This window comes from Spermophilus citellus (genome assembly GCF_964194105.1).
Source record: "Spermophilus citellus genome assembly, chromosome: 5".
In the NCBI taxonomy this organism is placed as follows: domain Eukaryota; kingdom Metazoa; phylum Chordata; class Mammalia; order Rodentia; family Sciuridae; genus Spermophilus; species Spermophilus citellus.
Window position 1 is genome coordinate 29029665 of NC_138186.1, and position 24307 is coordinate 29053971.

The window sequence follows — 24307 nt, forward strand, 5'->3', positions numbered from 1 at the left end:
CTACTTTATTGTGTCAAGTTTCAAGAAGCTAGCACAAACCGTGTTGGATTTAGAGTTCCAAATACATCTATCAATATAGGAGAAAACAGAGTGAAACCTAAAAATTCAAACTGTTACTGGAAACGAACGCTTCAACATAGAAGAATGAAATTTGGGGAACCAAGTCAGCTTAGTGTACTGATCATTACCTGAAAGTATCATCCAGTTTGGGTAAAAAAATATTTGCTGAGATTTCTGGAAATTCGTAATTTTTGGACGCTTGGCAACCCCTTTATATGGAAGTGTTTCTCGCCAGTCACTGCTTAGGGCTACATCAAGAGGAAACAAAACATAGAGATAGAACATGAAACTACATTATTGTGTCAAGTTTCAAGAAGCTAGCACAAACCGTGTTGGATTTAGAGTTCCAAATACATCTATCAATATAGGAGAAAACAGAGTGAAACCTAAAAATTCAAACTGTTACTGGAAACGAACGCTTCAACATACAAGAATGAAATTTGGGGAACCAAGTCAGCTTAGTGTACTGATCATTACCTGAAAGTATCATCCAGTTTGGGTGAAAAAATATTTGCTGAGATTTCTGGAGATTCGTAATTTTTGGACGCTTGGCAACCCCTTTATATGGAAGTGTTTCTCGCCAGTCACTGCTTAGGGCTACATCAAGAGGAAACAAAACATAGAGATAGAACGTGAAACTACATTATTGTGTCAAGTTTCAAGAAGCTAGCACAAACCATGTTGGATTTAGAGTTCCAAATACATCTATCAATATAGGAGAAAACAGAGTGAAACCTAAAAATTCAAACTGTTACTGGAAATGAACGCTTCAACATAGAAGAACGAAATTTGGTGAACCAAGTGGGCTTAGTGATCTGATCATTACCTGAAAGGATCATCCAGTTTGTGTGAAAAAATATTTGCTGAGATTTCTGGAGATTCGTAATTTTTGGAAGCTTGGCAACCCGTTTCCATGAAAGTGTTTCTCGCCAGTCATTGCTAAGGGCTACATCAAGATGAAACAAAACATAGAGACAGAACGTGAAACTACTTTATTGTGTCAAGTTTCAAGAAGCTAGCACAAACCATGTTGGATTTAGAGTTCCAAATACATCTATCAATATAGGAGAAAACAGAATGAAACCTAAAAATTCAAACTGTTACTGGAAATGAACGCTTCAACATAGAAGAACGAAGTTTCGGGAACCAAGTCGCCTTAGTGTACTGATCATTACCTGAAACTATCATCAAGTTTGGGTGAAAAAATATTTGCTGAGATTTCTGGAGATTCGTAATTTTTGGATGCTTGGCAACCCCTTTCCATGAAAGTGTTTCTCGCCAGTCTCTGCTTAGGGCTACATCAAGAGGAAACAAAACATAGAGATAGAACATGAAACTACTTTATTGTGTCAAGTTTCAAGAAGCTAGCACAAACCGTGTTGTATTTAGAGTTCCAAATACATCTATCAATATAGGAGAAAACAGAGTGAAACCTAAAAATTCAAACTGTTACTGGAAACGAACGCTTCAACATAGAAGAACGAAATTTGGTGAACCAAGTGGGCTTAGTGTTCTGATCATTACCTGAAAGTATCATCCAGTTTGGGTGAAAAAATATTTGCTGGGATTTCGGGAGGTTCGTAATTCTTGGAATCTTGGCAACCCCTTTCCATGAAAGTGTTTCTCGCCAGTCACTGCTTAGGGCTACCTCAAGAGGAAATAAAACATAGAGATAGAACGTGAAACTACATTATTGTGTCAAGTTTCAAGAAGCTAGCACAAACCGTGTTGGATTTAGAGTTCCAAATACATCTATCAATATAGGAGAAAACAGAGTGAAACCTAAAAATTCAAACTGTTACTGGAAATGAACGCTTCAACATAGAAGAACGAAATTTGGTGAACCAAGTGGGCTTAGTGTTCTGATCATTACCTGAAAGTATCATCCAGTTTGGGTGAAAAAATATTTGCTGAGATTTCTAGAGATTCGTAATTTTTGGAAGCTTGGCAACCCCTTTCCATGAAAGTGTTTATCGCCAGTCACTGCTTAGGGGAACATCAAGAGGAAACAAGTCATAGAGATAGAACGTGAAACTACATTATTGTGTCAAGTTTCAAGAAGCTAGCACAAACCGTGTTGGATTTAGAGTTCCAAATACATCTATCAATATAGGAGAAAACAGAGTGAAACCTAAAAATTCAAACTGTTACTGGAAAAGAACGCTTCAACATAGAAGAATGAAATTTGGGGAACCAAGTCAGCTTAGTGTACTGATCATTATCTGAAAGTATCATACAGTTTGGGTGAAAAAATATTTGCTGAGATTTCTGGAGATTCGTAATTTTTGGACGCTTGGCAACCCCTTTATATGGAAGTGTTTCTCGCCAGTCACTGCTTAGGGCTACATCAAGAGGAAACAAAACATAGAGATAGAACGTGAAACTACATTATTGTGTCAAGTTTCAAGAAGCTAGCACAAATCGTGTTGGATTTAGAGTTCCAAATACATCTATCAATATAGGAGAAAACAGAGTGAAACCTAAAAATTCAAACTGTTACTGGAAACGAACGCTTCAACATAGAAGAATGAAATTTGGGGAACCAAGTCAGCTTAGTGTACTGATCATTACCTGAAAGGATCATCCAGTTTGGGTGAAAAAATATTTGCTGAGATTTCTGGAGATTCGTAATTTTTGGAAGCTTGGCAACCCGTTTCCATGAAAGTGTTTCTCGCCAGTCACTGCTAAGGGCTACATCAAGAGGAAACAAAACATAGAGACAGAACGTGAAACTACTTTATTGTGTCAAGTTTAAAGAAGCTAGCACAAACCGTGTTGGATTTAGAGTTCCAAATACATCTATCAATATAGGAGAAAACAGAATGTAACCTAAAAATTCAAACTGTTACTGGAAATGAACGCTTCAACATAGAAGAACGAAGTTTCGGGAACCAAGTCGCCTTAGTGTACTGATCATTACCTGAAACTATCATCAAGTTTGGGTGAAAAAATATTTGCTGAGATTTCTGGAGATTCATAATTTTTGGATGCTTGGCAACCCCTTTCCATGAAAGTGTTTCTCGCCAGTCACTGCTTAGGGCTACATCAAGAGGAAACAAAACATAGAGATAGAACGTGAAACTACTTTATTGTGTCAAGTTTCAAGAAGCTAGCACAAACCGTGTTGGATTTAGAGTTCCAAATACATCTATCAATATAGGAGAAAACAGAGTGAAACCTAAAAATTCAAACTGTTACTGGAAACGAACGCTTCAATATAGAAGAATGAAATTTGGGGAACCAAGTCAGCTTAGTGTACTGATCATTACCTGAAAGTATCATCCAGTTTGGGTGAAAAAATATTTGCTGAGATTTCTGGAGATTCGTAATTTTTGGACGCTTGGCAACCCCTTTATATGGAAGTGTTTCTCGCCAGTCATTGCTTAGGGCTACATCAAGAGGAAACAAAACATAGAGATAGAACATGAAACTACATTATTGTGTCAAGTTTCAAGAAGCTAGCACAAACCGTGTTGGATTTAGAGTTCCAAATACATCTATCAATATAGGAGAAAACAGAGTGAAACCTAAAAATTCAAACTGTTACTGGAAACGAACGCTTCAACATACAAGAATGAAATTTGGGGAACCAAGTCAGCTTAGTGTACTGATCATTACCTGAAAGTATCATCCAGTTTGGGTGAAAAAATATTTGCTGAGATTTCTGGAGATTCGTAATTTTTGGACGCTTGGCAACCCCTTTATATGGAAGTGTTTCTCGCCAGTCACTGCTTAGGGCTACATCAAGAGGAAACAAAACATAGAGATAGAACGTGAAACTACATTATTGTGTCAAGTTTCAAGAAGCTAGCACAAACCATGTTGGATTTAGAGTTCCAAATACATCTATCAATATAGGAGAAAACAGAGTGAAACCTAAAAATTCAAACTGTTACTGGAAATGAACGCTTCAACATAGAAGAACGAAATTTGGTGAACCCAGTGGGCTTAGTGTTCTGATCATTACCTGAAAGTATCATCCAGTTTGGGTGAAAAAATATTTGCTGAGATTTCTAGAGATTCGTAATTTTTGGAAGCTTGGCAACCCCTTTCCATGAAAGTGTTTATCGCCAGTCACTGCTTAGGGGAACATCAAGAGGAAACAAATCATAGAGATAGAACGTGAAACTACATTATTGTGTCAAGTTTCAAGAAGCTAGCACAAACCGTGTTGGATTTAGAGTTCCAAATACATCTATCAATATAGGAGAAAACAGAGTGAAACCTAAAAATTCAAACTGTTACTGGAAAAGAACGCTTCAACATAGAAGAATGAAATTTGGGGAACCAAGTCAGCTTAGTGTACTGATCATTATCTGAAAGTATCATCCAGTTTGGGTGAATAAATATTTGCTGAGATTTCTGGAGATTCGTAATTTTTGGACGCTTGGCAACCCCTTTATATGGAAGTGTTTCTCGCCAGTCACTGCTTAGGGCTACATCAAGAGGAAACAAAACATAGAGATAGAACGTGAAACTACATTATTGTGTCAAGTTTCAAGAAGCTAGCACAAACCGTGTTGGATTTAGAGTTCCAAATACATCTATAAATATAGGAGAAAACAGAGTGAAACCTAAAAATTCAAACTGTTACTGGAAATGAACGCTTCAACATAGAAGAACGAAGTTTCGGGAACCAAGTCGCCTTAGTGTACTGATCATTACCTGAAACTATCATCAAGTTTGGGTGAAAAAATATTTGCTGAGATTTCTGGAGATTCGTAATTTTTGGATGCTTGGCAACCCCTTTCCATGAAAGTGTTTCTCGCCAGTCTCTGCTTAGGGCTACATCAAGAGGAAACAAAACATAGGGATAGAACGTGAAACTACTTTATTGTGTCAAGTTTCAAGAAGCTAGCACAAACCGTGTTGGATTTAGAGTTCCAAATACATCTATCAATATAGGAGAAAACAGAGTGAAACCTAAAAATTCAAACTGTTACTGGAAATGAACGCTTCAACATAGAAGAACGAAATTTGGTGAACCCAGTGGGCTTAGTGTTCTGATCATTACCTGAAAGTATCATCCAGTTTGGGTGAAAAAATATTTGCTGAGATTTCTAGAGATTCGTAATTTTTGGAAGCTTGGCAACCCCTTTCCATGAAAGTGTTTATCGCCAGTCACTGCTTAGGGGAACATCAAGAGGAAACAAATCATAGAGATAGAACGTGGAACTACATTATTGTGTCAAGTTTCAAGAAGCTAGCACAAACCGTGTTGGATTTAGAGTTCCAAATACATCTATCAATATAGGAGAAAACAGAGTGAAACCTAAAAATTCAAACTGTTACTGGAAAAGAACGCTTCAACATAGAAGAATGAAATTTGGGGAACCAAGTCAGCTTAGTGTACTGATCATTATCTGAAAGTATCATCCAGTTTGGGTGAATAAATATTTGCTGAGATTTCTGGAGATTCGTAATTTTTGGACGCTTGGCAACCCCTTTATATGGAAGTGTTTCTCGCCAGTCACTGCTTAGGGCTACATCAAGAGGAAACAAAACATAGAGATAGAACGTGAAACTACATTATTGTGTCAAGTTTCAAGAAGCTAGCACAAACCGTGTTGGATTTAGAGTTCCAAATACATCTATCAATATAGGAGAAAACAGAGTGAAACCTAAAAATTCAAACTGTTACTGGAAACGAACGCTTCAACATAGAAGAATGAAATTTGGGGAACCAAGTCAGCTTAGTGTACTGATCATTACCTGAAAGTATCATCCAGTTTGGGTGAAAAAATATTTGCTGAGATTTCTGGAGATTCGTAATTTTTGGAAGCTTGGCAACCCGTTTCCTTGAAAGTGTTTCTCGCCAGTCACTGCTAAGGGCTACATCAAGAGGAAACAAAACATAGAGACAGAACGTGAAACTACTTTATTGTGTCAAGTTTCAAGAAGCTAGCACAAACCGTGTTGGATTTCGAGTTCCAAATACATCTATCAATATAGGAGAAAACAGAATGTAACCTAAAAATTCAAACTGTTACTGGAAATGAACGCTTCAACATAGAAGAACGAAGTTTCGGGAACCAAGTCGCCTTAGTGTACTGATCATTACCTGAAACTATCATCAAGTTTGGGTGAAAAAATATTTGCTGAGATTTCTGGAGATTCGTAATTTTTGGATGCTTGGCAACCCCTTTCCATGAAAGTGTTTCTCGCCAGTCACTGCTTAGGGCTACATCAAGAGGAAACAAAACATAGAGATAGAACGTGAAACTACTTTATTGTGTCAAGTTTCAAGAAGCTAGCACAAACCGTTGTGGATTTAGAGTTCCAAATACATCTATCAATATAGGAGAAAACAGAGTGAAACCTAAAAATTCAAACTGTTACTGGAAACGAACGCTTCAACATAGAAGAATGAAATTTGGGGAACCAAGTCAGCTTAGTGTACTGATCTTTACCTGAAAGTATCATCCAGTTTGGGTGAAAAAATATTTGCTGAGATTTCTGGAAATTCGTAATTTTTGGACGCTTGGCAACCCCTTTATATGTAAGTGTTTCTCGCCAGTCACTGCTTAGGGCTACATCAAGAGGAAACAAAACATAGAGATAGAAAATGAAACTACATTATTGTGTCAAGTTTCAAGAAGCTAGCACAAACCGTGTTGGATTTAGAGTTCCAAATACATCTATCAATATAGGAGAAAACAGAGTGAAACCTAAAAATTCAAACTGTTACTGGAAACGAACGCTTCAACATACAAGAATGAAATTTGGGGAACCAAGTCAGCTTAGTGTACTGATCATTACCTGAAAGGATCATCCAGTTTGGGTGAAAAAATATTTGCTGAGATTTCTGGAGATTCGTAATTTTTGGACGCTTGGCAACCCCTTTATATGGAAGTGTTTCTCGCCAGTCACTGCTTAGGGCTACATCAAGAGGAAACAAAACATAGAGATAGAACGTGAAACTACATTATTGTGTCAAGTTTCAAGAAGCTAGCACAAACCATGTTGGATTTAGAGTTCCAAATACATCTATCAATATAGGAGAAAACAGAGTGAAACCTAAAAATTCAAACTGTTACTGGAAATGAACGCTTCAACATAGAAGAACGAAATTTGGTGAACCCAGTGGGCTTAGTGTTCTGATCATTACCTGAAAGTATCATCCAGTTTGGGTGAAAAAATATTTGCTGAGATTTCTAGAGATTCGTAATTTTTGGAAGCTTGGCAACCCCTTTCCATGAAAGTGTTTATCGCCAGTCACTGCTTAGGGGAACATCAAGAGGAAACAAATCATAGAGATAGAACGTGAAACTACATTATTGTGTCAAGTTTCAAGAAGCTAGCACAAACCGTGTTGGATTTAGAGTTCCAAATACATCTATCAATATAGGAGAAAACAGAGTGAAACCTAAAAATTCAAACTGTTACTGGAAAAGAACGCTTCAACATAGAAGAACGAAATTTGGTGAACCAAGTGGGCTTAGTGATCTGATCATTACCTGTAAGGATCATCCAGTTTGTGTGAAAAAATATTTGCTGAGATTTCTGGAGATTCGTAATTTTTGGAAGCTTGGCAACCCGTTTCCATGAAAGTGTTTCTCGCCAGTCATTGCTAAGGGTACATCAAGAGGAAACAAAACATAGAGACAGAACGTGAAACTACTTTATTGTGTCAAGTTTCAAGAAGCTAGCACAAACCATGTTGGATTTAGAGTTCCAAATACATCTATCAATATAGGAGAAAAAAGAATGAAACCTAAAAATTCAAACTGTTACTGGAAATGAACGCTTCAACATAGAAGAACGAAGGTTCGGGAACCAAGTCGCCTTAGTGTACTGATCATTACCTGAAACTATCATCAAGTTTGGGTGAAAAAATATTTGCTGAGATTTCTGGAGATTCGTAATTTTTGGATGCTTGGCAACCCCTTTCCATGAAAGTGTTTCTCGCCAGTCTCTGCTTAGGGCTACAACAAGAGGAAACAAAACATAGGGATAGAACGTGAAACTACTTTATTGTGTCAAGTTTCAAGAAGCTAGCACAAACCGTGTTGGATTTAGAGTTCCAAATACATCTATCAATATAGGAGAAAACAGAGTGAAACCTAAAAATTCAAACTGTTACTGGAAACGAACGCTTCAACATAGAAGATTGAAATTTGGGGAACCAAGTCAGCTTCGTGTACTGATCATTACCTGAAAGTATCATCCAGTTTGGGTGAAAAAATATTTGCTGAGATTTCTGGAGATTCGTAATTTTTGGATGCTTGGCAACCCCTTTCCATGAAAGTGTTTCTCGCCAGTCACTGCTTAGGGCTACATCAAGAGGAAACAAAACATAGAGATAGAACGTGAAACTACTTTATTGTGTCAAGTTTCAAGAAGCTAGCACAAACCGTGTTGGATTTAGAGTTCCAAATACATCTATCAATATAGGAGAAAACAGAGTGAAACCTAAAAATTCAAACGGTTACTGGAAACGAACGCTTCAACATAGAAGAACGAAATTTGGTGAACCAAGTGGGCTTAGTGTTCTGATCATTACCTGAAAGTCTCATCCAGTTTGGGTGAAAAAATATTTGCTGGGATTTCGGGAGGTTCGTAATTCTTGGAAGCTTGGCAACCCCTTTCCATGAAAGTGTTTCTCGCCAGTCACTGCTTAGGGCTACATCAAGAGGAAAGAAAACATAGAGATAGAACGTGAAACTACATTATTGTGTCAAGTTTCAAGAAGCTAGCACAAACCGTGTTGGATTTAGAGTTCCAAATACATCTATCAATATAGGAGAAAACAGAGTGAAACCTAAAAATTCAAACTGTTACTGGAAATGAACGCTTCAACATAGAAGAACGAAATTTGGTGAACCAAGTGGGCTTAGTGTTCTGATCATTACCTGAAAGTATCATCCAGTTTGGGTGAAAAAATATTTGCTGAGATTTCTAGAGATTCGTAATTTTTGGAAGCTTGGCAACCCCTTTCCATGAAAGTGTTTATCGCCAGTCACTGCTTAGGGGAACATCAAGAGGAAACAAATCATAGAGATAGAACGTGAAACTACATTATTGTGTCAAGTTTCAAGAAGCTAGCACAAACCGTGTTGGATTTAGAGTTCCAAATACATCTATCAATATAGGAGAAAACAGAGTGAAACCTAAAAATTCAAACTGTTACTGGAAAAGAACGCTTCAACATAGAAGAATGAAATTTGGGGAACCAAGTCAGCTTAGTGTCCTGATCATTATCTGAAAGTATCATCCAGTTTGGGTGAAAAAATATTTGCTGAGATTTCTGGAGATTCGTAATTTTTGGACGCTTGGCAACCCCTTTATATGGAAGTGTTTCTCGCCAGTCACTGCTTAGGGCTACATCAAGAGGAAACAAAACATAGAGATAGAACGTGAAACTACATTATTGTGTCAAGTTTCAAGAAGCTAGCACAAACCGTGTTGTATTTAGAGTTCCAAATACATCTATCAATATAGGAGAAAACAGAGTGAAACCTAAAATTTCAAACTGTTACTGGAAACGAACGCTTCAACATAGAAGAATGAAATTTGGGGAACCAAGTCAGCTTAGTGTACTGATCATTACCTGAAAGGATCATCCAGTTTGGGTGAAAAAATATTTGCTGAGATTTCTGGAGATTCGTAATTTTTGGAAGCTTGGCAACCCGTTTCCATGAAAGTGTTTCTCGCCAGTCACTGCTAAGGGCTACATCAAGAGGAAACAAAACATAGAGACAGAACGTGAAACTACTTTATTGTGTCAAGTTTCAAGAAGCTAGCACAAACCGTGTTGGATTTAGAGTTCCAAATACATCTATCAATATAGGAGAAAACAGAATGTAACCTAAAAATTCAAACTGTTACTGAAATGAACGCTTCAACATAGAAGAACGAAGTTTCGGGAACCAAGTCGCCTTAGTGTACTGATCATTACCTGAAACTATCATCAAGTTTGGGTGAAAAAATATTTGCTGAGATTTCTGGAGATTCGTAATTTTTGGATGCTTGGCAACCCCTTTCCATGAAAGTGTTTCTCGCCAGTCACTGCTTAGGGCTACATCAAGAGGAAACAAAACATAGAGATAGAACGTGAAACTACTTTATTGTGTCAAGTTTCAAGAAGCTAGCACAAACCGTGTTGGATTTAGAGTTCCAAATACATCTATCAATATAGGAGAAAACAGAGTGAAACCTAAAAATTCAAACTGTTACTGGAAACGAACGCTTCAACATAGAAGAATGAAATTTGGGGAACCAAGTCAGCTTAGTGTACTGATCATTACCTGAAAGTATCATCCAGTTTGGGTGAAAAAATATTTGCTGAGATTTCTGGAGATTCGTAATTTTTGGACGCTTGGCAACCCCTTTATATGGAAGTGTTTCTCGCCAGTCACTGCTTAGGGCTACATCAAGAGGAAACAAAACATAGAGATAGAACATGAAACTACATTATTGTGTCAAGTTTTAAGAAGCTAGCACAAACCGTGTTGGATTTAGAGTTCCAAATACATCTATCAATATAGGAGAAAACAGAGTGAAACCTAAAAATTCAAACTGTTACTGGAAACGAACGCTTCAACATACAAGAATGAAATTTGGGGAACCAAGTCAGCTTAGTGTACTGATCATTACCTGAAAGTATCATCCAGTTTGGGTGAAAAAATATTTGCTGAGATTTCTGGAGATTCGTAATTTTTGGACGCTTGGCAACCCCTTTATATGGAAGAGTTTCTCGCCAGTCATTGCTTAGGGCTACATCAAGAGGAAACAAAACATAGAGATAGAACATGAAACTACATTATTGTGTCAAGTTTCAAGAAGCTAGCACAAACCGTGTTGGATTTAGAGTTCCAAATACATCTATCAATATAGGAGAAAACAGAGTGAAACCTAAAAATTCAAACTGTTACTGGAAATGAACGCTTCAACATAGAAGAACGAAATTTGGTGAACCCAGTGGGCTTAGTGTTCTGATCATTACCTGAAAGTATCATCCAGTTTGGGTGAAAAAATATTTGCTGAGATTTCTAGAGATTCGTAATTTTTGGAAGCTTGGCAACCCCTTTCCATGAAAGTGTTTATCGCCAGTCACTGCTTAGGGGAACATCAAGGGGAAACAAATCATAGAGATAGAACGTGAAACTACATTATTGTGTCAAGTTTCAAGAAGCTAGCACAAACCGTGTTGGATTTAGAGTTCCAAATACATCTATCAATATAGGAGAAAACAGAGTGAAACCTAAAAATTCAAACTGTTACTGGAAAAGAACACTTCAACATAGAAGAACGAAATTTGGTGAACCAAGTGGGCTTAGGGATCTGATCATTACCTGAAAGGATCATCCAGTTTGTGTGAAAAAATATTTGCTGAGATTTCTGGAGATTCGTAATTTTTGGAAGCTTGGCAACCCGTTTCCATGAAAGTGTTTCTCGCCAGTCATTGCTAAGGGCTACATCAAGAGGAAACAAAACATAGAGACAGAACGTGAAACTACTTTATTGTGTCAAGTTTCAAGAAGCTAGCACAAACCGTGTTGGATTTAGAGTTCCAAATACATCTATCAATATAGGAGAAAACAGAATGAAACCTAAAAATTCAAATTGTCACTGGAAATGAACGCTTCAACATAGAAGAACGAAGTTTCGGGAACCAAGTCGCCTTAGTGTACTGATCATTACCTGAAACTATCATCAAGTTTGGGTGAAAAAATATTTGCTGATATTTCTGGAGATTCGTAATTTTTGGATGCTTGGCAACCCCTTTCCATGAAAGTGTTTCTCGCCAGTCTCTGCTTAGGGCTACATCAAGAGGAAACAAAACATAGGGACAGAACGTGAAACTACTTTATTGTGTCAAGCTTCAAGAAGCTAGCACAAACCGTGTTGTATTTAGAGTTCCAAATACATCTATCAATATAGGAGAAAACAGAGTGAAACCTAAAAATTCAAACTGTTACTGGAAACGAACGCTTCAACATAGAAGAATGAAATTTGGGGAACCAAGTCAGCTTAGTGTACTGATCATTACCTGAAAGTATCATCCAGTTTGGGTGAAAAAATATTTGCTGAGATTTCTGGAGATTCGTAATTTTTGGAAGCTTGGCAACCCCTTTCCATGAAAGTGTTTATCACCTGTCACTGCTTAGGGGAACATCAAGAGGAAACAAATCATAGAGATAGAACGTGAAACTACATTATTGTGTCAAGTTTCAAGAAGCTAGCACAAACCGTGTTGGATTTAGAGTTCCAAATACATCTATCAATATAGGAGAAAACAGAGTGAAACCTAAAAATTCAAACTGTTACTGGAAAAGAACGCTTGAACATAGAAGAACAAAATTTGGTGAACCAAGTGGGCTTAGTGATCTGATCATTACCTGAAAGTATCATCCAGTTTGGGTGAAAAAATATTTGCTGAGATTTCTGGAGATTCGTAATTTTTGGAAGCTTGGCAACCCCTTTCCATGGAAGTGTTTCTCGCCAGTCACTGCTTAGGGCTACATCAAGAGGAAACAAAACATAGAGATAGAACGTGAAACTACATTATTGTGTCAAGTTTCAAGAAGCTAGCACAAACCGTGTTGGATTTAGAGTTCCAAATACATCTATCAATATAGGAGAAAACAGAGTGAAACCTAAAAATTCAAACTGTTACTGGAAAAGAACGCTTCAACATAGAAAACGAAATTTGGTGAACCAAGTGGGCTTATTGTTCTGATCATTACCTGAAAGGATCATCCAGTTTGTGTTAAAAAATATTTGCTGAGATTTCTGGAGATTCGTAATTTTTGGAAGCTTGGCAACCCGTTTCCATGAAAGTGTTTCTCGCCAGTCCCTGCTAAGGGCTACATCAAGAGGAAACAAAACATAGAGACAGAACGTGAAACTACTTTATTGTGTCAAGTTTCAAGAAGCTAGCACAAACCGTGTTGAATTTAGAGTTCCAAATACATCTATCAATATAGGAGAAAACAGAATGAAACCTAAAAATTCAAACTGTTACTGGAAATGAACGCTTCAACATAGAAGAACGAAGTTTCGGGAACCAACTCGCCGCCTTAGTGTACTGATCATTACCTGAAACTATCATCAAGTTTGGGTGAAAACATATTTGCTGAGATTTCTGGAGATTCGTAATTTTTGGACGCTTGGCAACCCCTTTATATGGAAGTGTTTCTCGCCAGTCACTGCTTAGGGCTACATCAAGAGGAAACAAAACATAGAGATAGAACGTGAAACTACATTATTGTGTCAAGTTTCAAGAAGCTAGCACAAACCATGTTGGATTTAGAGTTCCAAATACATCTATCAATATAGGAGAAAACAGAGTGAAACCTAAAAATTCAAACTGTTACTGGAAATGAACGCTTCAACATAGAAGAACGAAATTTGGTGAACCCAGTGGGCTTAGTGTTCTGATCATTACCTGAAAGTATCATCCAGTTTGGGTGAAAAAATATTTGCTGAGATTTCTAGAGATTCGTAATTTTTGGAAGCTTGGCAACCCCTTTCCATGAAAGTGTTTATCGCCAGTCACTGCTTAGGGGAACATCAAGAGGAAACAAATCATAGAGATAGAACGTGAAACTACATTATTGTGTCAAGTTTCAAGAAGCTAGCACAAACCGTGTTGGATTTAGAGTTCCAAATACATCTATCAATATAGGAGAAAACAGAGTGAAACCTAAAAATTCAAACTGTTACTGGAAAAGAACGCTTCAACATAGAAGAATGAAATTTGGGGAACCAAGTCAGCTTAGTGTACTGATCATTATCTGAAAGTATCATCCAATTTGGGTGAATAAATATTTGCTGAGATTTCTGGAGATTCGTAATTTTTGGACGCTTGGCAACCCCTTTATATGGAAGTGTTTCTCGCCAGTCACTGCTTAGGGCTACATCAAGAGGAAACAAAACATAGAGATAGAACGTGAAACTACATTATTGTGTCAAGTTTCAAGAAGCTAGCACAAACCGTGTTGGATTTAGAGTTCCAAATACATCTATCAATATAGGAGAAAACAGAGTGAAACCTAAAAATTCAAACTGTTACTGGAAACGAACGCTTCAAAATAGAAGAATGAAATTTGGGGAACCAAGTCAGCTTAGTGTACTGATCATTACCTGAAAGTATCATCCAGTTTGGGTGAAAAAATATTTGCTGAGATTTCTGGAGATTCGTAATTTTTGGAAGCTTGGCAACCCGTTTCCATGAAAGTGTTTCTCGCCAGTCACTGCTAAGGGCTACATCAAGAGGAAACAAAACATAGAGACAGAACGTGAAACTACTTTATTGTGTCAAGTTTAAAGAAGCTAGCACAAACCGTGTTGGATTTCGAGTTCCAAATACATCTATCAATATAGGAGAAAACAGAATGTAACCTAAAAATTCAAACTGTTACTGGAAATGAACGCTTCAACATAGAAGAACGAAGTTTCGGGAACCAAGTCGCCTTAGTGTACTGATCATTACCTGAAACTATCATCAAGTTTGGGTGAAAAAATATTTGCTGAGATTTCTGGAGATTCGTAATTTTTGGATGCTTGGCAACCCCTTTCCATGAAAGTGTTTCTCGCCAGTCACTGCTTAGGGCTACATCAAGAGGAAACAAAACATAGAGATAGAACGTGAAACTACTTTATTGTGTCAAGTTTCAAGAAGCTAGCACAAACCGTTGTGGATTTAGAGTTCCAAATACATCTATCAATATAGGAGAAAACAGAGTGAAACCTAAAAATTCAAACTGTTACTGGAAACGAACGCTTCAACATAGAAGAATGAAATTTGGGGAACCAAGTCAGCTTAGTGTACTGATCATTACCTGAAAGTATCATCCAGTTTGGGTGAAAAAATATTTGCTGAGATTTCTGGAAATTCGTAATTTTTGGACGCTTGGCAACCCCTTTATATGGAAGTGTTTCTCGCCAGTCACTGCTTAGGGCTACATCAAGAGGAAACAAAACATAGAGATAGAAAATGAAACTATATTATTGTGTCAAGTTTCAAGAAGCTAGCACAAACCGTGTTGGATTTAGAGTTCCAAATACATCTATCAATATAGGAGAAAACAGAGTGAAACCTAAAAATTCAAACTGTTACTGGAAACGAACGCTTCAACATACAAGAATGAAATTTGGGGAACCAAGTCAGCTTAGTGTACTGATCATTACCTGAAAGTATCATCCAGTTTGGGTGAAAAAATATTTGCTGAGATTTCTGGAGATTCGTAATTTTTGGACGCTTGGCAACCCCTTTATATGGAAGTGTTTCTCGCCAGTCATTGCTAAGGGTACATCAAGAGGAAACAAAACATAGAGACAGAACGTGAAACTACTTTATTGTGTCAAGTTTCAAGAAGCTAGCACAAACCATGTTGGATTTAGAGTTCCAAATACATCTATCAATATAGGAGAAAACAGAATGAAACCTAAAAATTCAAACTGTTACTGGAAATGAACGCTTCAACATAGAAGAACGAAGTTTCGGGAACCAAGTCGCCTTAGTGTACTGATCATTACCTGAAACTATCATCAAGTTTGGGTGAAAAAATATTTGCTGAGATTTCTGGAGATTCGTAATTTTTGGATGCTTGGCAACCCCTTTCCATGAAAGTGTTTCTCGCCAGTCTCTGCTTAGGGCTACATCAAGAGGAAACAAAACATAGGGATAGAACGTGAAACTACTTTATTGTGTCAAGTTTCAAGAAGCTAGCACAAACCGTGTTGGATTTAGAGTTCCAAATACATCTATCAATATAGGAGAAAACAGAGTGAAACCTAAAAATTCAAACTGTTACTGGAAATGAACGCTTCAACATAGAAGAACGAAATTTGGTGAACCCAGTGGGCTTAGTGTTCTGATCATTACCTGAAAGTATCATCCAGTTTGGGTGAAAAAATATTTGCTGAGATTTCTAGAGATTCGTAATTTTTGGAAGCTTGGCAACCCCTTTCCATGAAAGTGTTTATCGCCAGTCACTGCTTAGGGGAACATCAAGAGGAAACAAATCATAGAGATAGAACGTGGAACTACATTATTGTGTCAAGTTTCAAGAAGCTAGCACAAACCGTGTTGGATTTAGAGTTCCAAATACATCTATCAATATAGGAGAAAACAGAGTGAAACCTAAAAATTCAAACTGTTACTGGAAAAGAACGCTTCAACATAGAAGAATGAAATTTGGGGAACCAAGTCAGCTTAGTGTACTGATCATTATCTGAAAGTATCATCCAGTTTGGGTGAATAAATATTTGCTGAGATTTCTGGAGATTCGTAATTTTTGGACGCTTGGCAACCCCTTTATATGGAAGTGTTTCTCGCCAGTCACTGCTTAGGGCTACATCAAGAGGAAACAAAACATAGAGATAGAACGTGAAACTACATTATTGTGTCAAGTTTCAAGAAGCTAGCACAAACCGTGTTGGATTTAGAGTTCCAAATACATCTATCAATATAGGAGAAAACAGAGTGAAACCTAAAAATTCAAACTGTTACTGGAAACGAACGCTTCAACATAGAAGAATGAAATTTGGGGAACCAAGTCAGCTTAGTGTACTGATCATTACCTGAAAGTATCATCCAGTTTGGGTGAAAAAATATTTGCTGAGATTTCTGGAGATTCGTAATTTTTGGAAGCTAGGCAACCCGTTTCCTTGAAAGTGTTTCTCGCCAGTCACTGCTAAGGGCTACATCAAGAGGAAACAAAACATAGAGACAGAACGTTAAACTACTTTATTGTGTCAAGTTTAAAGAAGCTAGCACAAACCGTGTTGGATTTCGAGTTCCAAATACATCTATCAATATAGGAGAAAACAGAATGTAACCTAAAAATTCAAACTGTTACTGGAAATGAACGCTTCAACATAGAAGAACGAAGTTTCGGGAACCAAGTTGCCTTAGTGTACTGATCATTACCTGAAACTATCATCAAGTTTGGGTGAAAAAATATTTGCTGAGATTTCTGGAGATTCGTAATTTTTGGATGCTTGGCAACCCCTTTCCATGAAAGTGTTTCTCGCCAGTCACTGCTTAGGGCTACATCAAGAGGAAACAAAACATAGAGATAGAACGTGAAACTACTTTATTGTGTCAAGTTTCAAGAAGCTAGCACAAACCGTTGTGGATTTAGAGTTCCAAATACATCTATCAATATAGGAGAAAACAGAGTGAAACCTAAAAATTCAAACTGTTACTGGAAACGAACGCTTCAACATAGAAGAATGAAATTTGGGGAACCAAGTCAGCTTAGTGTACTGATCATTACCTGAAAGTATCATGCAGTTTGCGTGAAAAAATATTTGCTGAGATTTCTGGAAATTCGTAATTTTTGGACGCTTGGCAACCCCTTTATATGGAAGTGTTTCTCGCCAGTCACTGCTTAGGGCTACATCAAGAGGAAACAAAACATAGAGATAGAAAATGAAACTACATTATTGTGTCAAGTTTCAAGAAGCTAGCACAAACCGTGTTGGATTTAGAGTTCCAAATACATCTATCAATATAGGAGAAAACAGAGTGAAACCTAAAAATTCAAACTGTTACTGGAAACGAACGCTTCAACATACAAGAATGAAATTTGGGGAACCAAGTCAGCTTAGTGTACTGATCATTACCTGAAAGGATCATCCAGTTTGGGTGAAAAAATATTTGCTGAGATTTCTGGAGATTCGTAATTTTTGGACGCTTGGCAACCCCTTTATATGGAAGTGTTTCTCGCCAGTCACTGCTTAGGGCTACATCAAGAGGAAACAAAACATAGAGATAGAACGTGAAACTACATTATTGTGTCAAGTTTCAAGAAGCTAGCACAAACCATGTTGGATTTAGAGTTCCAAATACATCTATCAATATAGGAGAAAACAGAGTGAAACCTAAAAATTCAAACTGTTACTGGAAATGAACGCTTCAACATAGAAGAACGAAATTTGGTGAACCCAGTGGGCTTAGTGTTCTGATCATTACCTGAAAGTATCATCCAGTTTGGGTGAAAAAATATTTGCTGAGATTTCTAGAGATTCGTAATTTTTGGAAGCTTGGCAACCCCTTTCCATGAAAGTGTTTATCGCCAGTCACTGCTTAGGGGAACATCAAGAGGAAACAAATCATAGAGATAGAACGTGAAACTACATTATTGTGTCAAGTTTCAAGAAGCTAGCACAAACCGTGTTGGATTTAGAGATCCAAATACATCTATCAATATAGGAGAAAACAGAGTGAAACCTAAAAATTCAAACTGTTACTGGAAAAGAACGCTTCAACATAGAAGAACGAAATTTGGTGAACCAAGTGGGCTTAGTGATCTGATCATTACCTGTAAGGATCATCCAGTTTGTGTGAAAAAATATTTGCTGAGATTTCTGGAGATTCGTAATTTTTGGAAGCTTGGCAACCCGTTTCCATGAAAGTGTTTCTCGCCAGTCATTGCTAAGGGTACATCAAGAGGAAACAAAACATAGAGACAGAACGTGAAACTACTTTATTGTGTCAAGTTTCAAGAAGCTAGCACAAACCATGTTGGATTTAGAGTTCCAAATACATCTATCAATATAGGAGAAAAAAGAATGAAACCTAAAAATTCAAACTGTTACTGGAAATGAACGCTTCAACATAGAAGAACGAAGGTTCGGGAACCAAGTCGCCTTAGTGTACTGATCATTACCTGAAACTATCATCAAGTTTGGGTGAAAAAATATTTGCTGAGATTTCTGGAGATTCGTAATTTTTGGATGCTTGGCAACCCCTTTCCATGAAAGTGTTTCTCGCCAGTCTCTGCTTAGGGCTACATCAAGAGGAAACAAAACATAGGGATAGAACGTGAAACTACTTTATTGTGTCAAGTTTCAAGAAGCTAGCACAAACCGTGTTGGATTTAGAGTTCCAAATACATCTATCAATATAGGAGAAAACAGAGTGAAACCTAAAAATTCAAACTGTTACTGGAAACGAACGCTTCAACATAGAAGATTGAAATTTGGGGAACCAAGTCAGCTTCGTGTACTGATCATTACCTGAAAGTATCATCCAGTTTGGGTGAAAAAATATTTGCTGAGATTTCTGGAGATTCGTAATTTTTGGATGCTTGGCAACCCCTTTCCATGAAAGTGTTTCTCGCCAGTCACTGCTTAGGGCTACATCAAGAGGAAACAAAACATAGAGATAGAACGTGAAACTACTTTATTGTGTCAAGTTTCAAGAAGCTAGCACAAACCGTGTTGGATTTAGAGTTCCAAATACATCTATCAATATAGGAGAAAACAGAGTGAAACCTAAAAATTCAAACGGTTACTGGAAACGAACGCTTCAACATAGAAGAACGAAATTTGGTGAACCAAGTGGGCTTAGTGTTCTGATCATTACCTGAAAGTATCATCCAGTTTGGGTGAAAAAATATTTGCTGGGATTTCGGGAGGTTCGTAATTCTTGGAAGCTTGGCAACCCCTTTCCATGAAAGTGTTTCTCGCCAGTCACTGCTTAGGGCTACATCAAGAGGAAAGAAAACATAGAGATAGAACGTGAAACTACATTATTGTGTCAAGTTTCAAGAAGCTAGCACAAACCGTGTTGGATTTAGAGTTCCAAATACATCTATCAATATAGGAGAAAACAGAGTGAAACCTAAAAATTCAAACTGTTACTGGAAAAGAACGCTTGAACATAGAAGAACAAAATTTGGTGAACCAAGTGGGCTTAGTGATCTGATCATTACCTGAAAGTATCATCCAGTTTGGGTGAAAAAATATTTGCTGAGATTTCTGGAGATTCGTAATTTTTGGAAGCTTGGCAACCCCTTTCCATGGAAGTGTTTCTCGCCAGTCACTGCTTAGGGCTACATCAAGAGGAAACAAAACATAGAGATAGAACGTGAAACTACATTATTGTGTCAAGTTTCAAGAAGCTAGCACAAACCGTGTTGGATTTAGAGTTCCAAATACATCTATCAATATAGGAGAAAACAGAGTGAAACCTAAAAATTCAAACTGTTACTGGAAACGAACGCTTCAACATAGAAGAATGAAATTTGGGGAACCAAGTCAGCATAGTGTACTGATCATTACCTGAAAGGATCATCCAGTTTGGGTGAAAAAATATTTGCTGAGATTTCTGGAGATTCGTAATTTTTGGACGCTTGGCAGCCCCTTTATATGGAAGTGTTTATCGCCAATCACTGCTTAGGGCTACATCAAGAGGAAACAAAACATAGAGATAGAATGTGAAACTACATTATTGTGTCAAGTTTCACGAAGCTAGCACAAACCGTGTTGGATTTAGAGTTCCAAATACATCTATCAATATAGGAGAAAACAGAGTGAAACCTAAAAATTCAAACTGTTACTGGAAACGAACGCTTCAACATAGAAGAACGAAATTTGGTGAACCAAGTGGGCTTAGTGTTCTGATCATTACCTGAAAGTATCATCCAGTTTGGGTGAAAAAATATTTGCTGAGATTTCTGGAGATTCATAATTTTTGGAAGCTTGGCAACCCCTTTCCATGAAAGTGTTTCTCGCCAGTCCCTGCTACGGGCTAAATCAAGAGGAAACAAAACATAGAGACAGAACATGAAACTACTTTATTGTGTCAAGTTTCAAGAAGCTAGCACAAACCGTGTTGGATTTAGAGTTCCAAATACATCTATCAATATAGGAGAAAACAGAATGAAACCTAAAATTTCAAACTGTTACTGGAAATGAACGCTTCAACATAGAAGAACGAAGTTTCGGGAACCAACTCGCCGCCTTAGTGTACTGATCATTACCTGAAACTATCATCAAGTTTGGGTGAAAACATATTTGCTGAGATTTCTGGAGATTCGTAATTTTTGGATGCTTGGCAACCCCTTTCCATGAAAGTGTTTCTCGCCCGTCAATGCTTAGGGCTACATCAAGAGGAAACAAAACATAGAGATAGAACGTGAAACTACATTATTGTGTCAAGTTTCAAGAAGCTAGCACAAACCGTGTTGGATTTAGAGTTCCAAATACATCTATCAATATAGGAGAAAACAGAGTGAAACCTAAAAATTCAAACTGTTACTGGAAACGAACGCTTCAAAATAGAAGAATGAAATTTGGGGAACCAAGTCAGCTTAGTGTACTGATCATTACCTGAAAGTATCATCCAGTTTGGGTGAAAAAATATTTGCTGAGATTTCTGGAGATTCGTAATTTTTGGAAGCTTGGCAACCCGTTTCCATGAAAGTGTTTCTCGCCAGTCACTGCTAAGGGCTACATCAAGAGGAAACAAAACATAGAGACAGAACGTGAAACTACTTTATTGTGTCAAGTTTAAAGAAGCTAGCACAAACCGTTGTGGATTTAGAGTTCCAAATACATCTATCAATATAGGAGAAAACAGAGTGAAACCTAAAAATTCAAACTGTTACTGGAAACGAACGCTTCAACATAGAAGAATGAAATTTGGGGAACCAAGTCAGCTTAGTGTACTGATCATTACCTGAAAGTATCATCCAGTTTGGGTGAAAAAATATTTGCTGAGATTTCTGGAAATTCGTAATTTTTGGACGCTTGGCAACCCCTTTATATGGAAGTGTTTCTCGCCAGTCACTGCTTAGGGCTACATCAAGAGGAAACAAAACATAGAGATAGAAAATGAAACTATATTATTGTGTCAAGTTTCAAGAAGCTAGCACAAACCGTGTTGGATTTAGAGTTCCAAATACATCTATCAATATAGGAGAAAACAGAGTGAAACCTAAAAATTCAAACTGTTACTGGAAACGAACGCTTCAACATACAAGAATGAAATTTGGGGAACCAAGTCAGCTTAGTGTACTGATCATTACCTGAAAGTATCATCCAGTTTGGGTGAAAAAATATTTGCTGAGATTTCTGGAGATTCGTAATTTTTGGACGCTTGGCAACCCCTTTATATGGAAGTGTTTCTCGCCAGTCATTGCTAAGGGTACATCAAGAGGAAACAAAACATAGAGACAGAACGTGAAACTACTTTATTGTGTCAAGTTTCAAGAAGCTAGCACAAACCATGTTGGATTTAGAGTTCCAAATACATCTATCAATATAGGAGAAAACAGAATGAAACCTAAAAATTCAAACTGTTACTGGAAATGAACGCTTCAACATAGAAGAACGAAGTTTCGGGAACCAAGTCGCCTTAGTGTACTGATCATTACCTGAAACTATCATCAAGTTTGGGTGAAAAAATATTTGCTGAGATTTCTGGAGATTCGTAATTTTTGGATGCTTGGCAACCCCTTTCCATGAAAGTGTTTCTCGCCAGTCTCTGCTTAGGGCTACATCAAGAGGAAACAAAACATAGGGATAGAACGTGAAACTACTTTATTGTGTCAAGTTTCAAGAAGGTAGCACAAACCGTGTTGGATTTAGAGTTCCAAATACATCTATCAATATAGGAGAAAACAGAGTGAAACCTAAAAATTCAAACTGTTACTGGAAATGAACGCTTCAACATAGAAGAACGAAATTTGGTGAACCCAGTGGGCTTAGTGTTCTGATCATTACCTGAAAGTATCATCCAGTTTGGGTGAAAAAATATTTGCTGAGATTTCTAGAGATTCGTAATTTTTGGAAGCTTGGCAACCCCTTTCCATGAAAGTGTTTATCGCCAGTCACTGCTTAGGGGAACATCAAGAGGAAACAAATCATAGAGATAGAACGTGGAACTACATTATTGTGTCAAGTTTCAAGAAGCTAGCACAAACCGTGTTGGATTTAGAGTTCCAAATACATCTATCAATATAGGAGAAAACAGAGTGAAACCTAAAAATTCAAACTGTTACTGGAAAAGAACGCTTCAACATAGAAGAATGAAATTTGGGGAACCAAGTCAGCTTAGTGTACTGATCATTATCTGAAAGTATCATCCAGTTTGGGTGAATAAATATTTGCTGAGATTTCTGGAGATTCGTAATTTTTGGACGCTTGGCAACCCCTTTATATGGAAGTGTTTCTCGCCAGTCACTGCTTAGGGCTACATCAAGAGGAAACAAAACATAGAGATAGAACGTGAAACTACATTATTGTGTCAAGTTTCAAGAAGCTAGCACAAACCGTGTTGGATTTAGAGTTCCAAATACATCTATCAATATAGGAGAAAACAGAGTGAAACCTAAAAATTCAAACTGTTACTGGAAACGAACGCTTCAACATAGAAGAATGAAATTTGGGGAACCAAGTCAGCTTAGTGTACTGATCATTACCTGAAAGTATCATCCAGTTTGGGTGAAAAAATATTTGCTGAGATTTCTGGAGATTCGTAATTTTTGGAAGCTAGGCAACCCGTTTCCTTGAAAGTGTTTCTCGCCAGTCACTGCTAAGGGCTACATCAAGAGGAAACAAAACATAGAGACAGAACGTTAAACTACTTTATTGTGTCAAGTTTAAAGAAGCTAGCACAAACCGTGTTGGATTTCGAGTTCCAAATACATCTATCAATATAGGAGAAAACAGAATGTAACCTAAAAATTCAAACTGTTACTGGAAATGAACGCTTCAACATAGAAGAACGAAGTTTCGGGAACCAAGTTGCCTTAGTGTACTGATCATTACCTGAAACTATCATCAAGTTTGGGTGAAAAAATATTTGCTGAGATTTCTGGAGATTCGTAATTTTTGGATGCTTGGCAACCCCTTTCCATGAAAGTGTTTCTCGCCAGTCACTGCTTAGGGCTACATCAAGAGGAAACAAAACATAGAGATAGAACGTGAAACTACTTTATTGTGTCAAGTTTCAAGAAGCTAGCACAAACCGTTGTGGATTTAGAGTTCCAAATACATCTATCAATATAGGAGAAAACAGAGTGAAACCTAAAAATTCAAACTGTTACTGGAAACGAACGCTTCAACATAGAAGAATGAAATTTGGGGAACCAAGTCAGCTTAGTGTACTGATCATTACCTGAAAGTATCATGCAGTTTGGGTGAAAAAATATTTGCTGAGATTTCTGGAAATTCGTAATTTTTGGACGCTTGGCAACCCCTTTATATGGAAGTGTTTCTCGCCAGTCACTGCTTAGGGCTACATCAAGAGGAAACAAAACATAGAGATAGAAAATGAAACTACATTATTGTGTCAAGTTTCAAGAAGCTAGCACAAACCGTGTTGGATTTAGAGTTCCAAATACATCTATCAATATAGGAGAAAACAGAGTGAAACCTAAAAATTCAAACTGTTACTGGAAACGAACGCTTCAACATACAAGAATGAAATTTGGGGAACCAAGTCAGCTTAGTGTACTGATCATTACCTGAAAGTATCATCCAGTTTGGGTGAAAAAATATTTGC